Source organism: Microtus ochrogaster, chromosome 5, assembly GCF_000317375.1.
Source record: "Microtus ochrogaster isolate Prairie Vole_2 chromosome 5, MicOch1.0, whole genome shotgun sequence".
NCBI classification, from domain to species: Eukaryota; Metazoa; Chordata; class Mammalia; order Rodentia; family Cricetidae; genus Microtus; species Microtus ochrogaster.
In genome coordinates this window covers 73,967,741-73,970,258 of record NC_022012.1, presented here as the reverse complement: position 1 = coordinate 73,970,258, position 2,518 = coordinate 73,967,741, and positions in this window count along the sequence as shown.

The window sequence follows — 2,518 nt, the reverse complement described above, 5'->3', positions numbered from 1 at the left end:
CTCTCTCTCTCTCTCTCTCTCTCTTTCTTTCTTTTTTTGGTTTTTTGAGACAGGATTTTCTCTGTAGTTTTGGAGCCTGTCCTAGAACTAACTCTTATATACTAGGCTGGCCTCAAACTCACCTGCCTCTGCCTCCTGAGTGCTAGGATTAAAGGCTTGCGCCACCACTGCCCGGCTATCCCATCTGCTTTTCAACATCCACCTAGTAGTAGAGTTCTGCTGGCAAGCTTGCAAGTTCTAGAAGCATCCCTGTTAGTCCAGGGACGTCAGGTGATCTGTATTCGCTAGGAGCCAAGAGATTCCCCAGAGAATTGGTCCTGTGGCTTCCAGTGTCTTTCAGGCTTCGGGACGGGTTTCTAAGCCTCTGAGGACAGAGCCCTGTGGGAACACACTGGTATGCAGTTCTCATAGGGCAGTGTTCCATGGCTAAAATGGAAAACGTGCCCGATGCACACTTGGGGACACACACACACTCATAGTTACTGTACTTAGCACTTCCAAGACCTTTTCCCACGAAGTCCCAAAGTCCCAAGTAGCCGGAAGGGCAGCCAGTCATGGGAATGAACTGAGGCCCCTTCCCTGTGGAAGCCCCACCCCACTCTACTCCAGTTACTCTTGGCTGTACAAGCCCTGCTCCCCCACGGCTCCCCCCTCTACTTTCAGAGGAGGAAACTGCTGAACAATGTGGCAGGTCAGAGAATGGGCACACTGCCTGGAGCCCAAAGCCAGGACAGGTCTTCAGCAGGCCATGGACTCTGACCTCTGGCTGCCCTGCTGTTCCTGGGCGGCCTCATGTCCAGGCCTCTTCATTGCTAGGAGACATGGGGAACATGTCCTCCTCTTCCTTCAGTTTGTCTCTTCCCTAGGGAGGTGAGGCCCCCAGTGTCTTCCTTCCCTCCTACCTTTCTTACTGTGTCAAGGTCGAATTCCCTTCCCTCTCAGGGAGGCTCATGGAAATTCTCCCAGGCTCTCAGAGGGACAGATGGTAGTAATCACGTCATTTCCAGCTTCCTTGTGCTGGGAGGGTGGTGGGAACCACTACTTGTGCTCTTCCTGTTGGTCTAAAATAGTGTCCTGTCTTTGACCACGAACCCTGCTCTCAAGCCTGACTCCTGGATCATTCCCAGTTTCAGGTTCAGTTTCCTAACCTCTCAAAATTTCTGGTTCAAGTCTGGTGTGGTGGCACACACCTCTCATCTTGGTACTTAGGTTGCTGAGCAGGAAGATAAATAGAACTCAAGAGTTCCAGGCCACCCAGATTTGATAGTGCGAACCCATCTCAAAGTGAATAGCCTTCATGGTGGTGCACACTTGAGAAGTGGGGGCAGGTTGATTAAGTTCATTGTTGTCACATAACAAGTTCAAGGCTTAGTCTCGAGTAAAGATTTTAAAAATGGATTTTAGGGCTGGGGGTGGCTCAGTTGGTAGAATGTTTGCCTGCAAGCATGAAGTCCTGGCTTTAATCCCCAGTATTGCAAAGACCAGCTGCACAGCCTGGAATCCTAGGCTTGGAAGGTGGAGGGAGGCAGGAGGGCCAAGAGTTCAAGGTCAAAAGATTTGATCACACAGTAATTCATTTTTCTTTTTAAGCTCTTCCCAAAGAGCTTCAACAAAGAGCTGATTACAGGTGTGGAGCTGCTGGCCTGGGCCCTCGGCCGTGCAGCCAGCCTTGAGTAGAGCAGGCAGAGGGTGTTCAGATGCCAAATGAGTGAACACCTTTGGAAGTCCTGGTTTTGTAAAAATGCATTTCTTACCCTTTTCTGCCTTATTCTCTTTTGCACCAATAAGCATTCAAGAACATCCTCCCTCTTGTCTTTCCTCAAGAGCAGTAGGGCTGCTTTAACTTTATGAGGTATCTTCCAGACGCTGAATCAAGTGCTCACTTACTGTCCTGCTGAACCAGGGACACCATTCCCCTGGTTTTCACACAGGATGCAAAAGGGCTTCGTAGGCCTGAGGGGTTTCAAACCACATGGGCAGGTCTGGCAGCAGGTCAGTTTCTTGTCTTACTATGTTGCTCTATCAGGCATTTTGGTTTGGGGAGGAATCCTACCCAGGGTCTCACACATGCTAGGTCGGCCAGCATTTTACCCAGAGCTATACCACAAACCCTGTTTTTATTTTAGTGAATTGAAATAAATCCACTAAATTAAATAGATGGGGCAGTTATACAGGACAGTATTTGTGGTTTCACTGACTGGCCTGGATGCATGAAGATGCTCACTTCCTAAACTGCAAGCTGTGACAGATGCTTCTGACTCTTCCCCTGTAAATCTAGACAACCTTGGATGGGAATTCAAGCTTCATCTGATAGCTTTAAAGTTAAACAAATAAGTTTCTTGCTGTACATAGGTCCTCAATGAATATTAACAGGCATAGTAATTCTCAATATAAAATAAAAATTAAAAATTAAAATTAGTGCTTTAGAAGCTGGGGAGATGGCTTAGCTAGTAAAGTGCTTGCCTTGCAAGTACCGGGACCTGAGTGTGATTCCCAAAACTTAAAAAAAAAAAAAAAA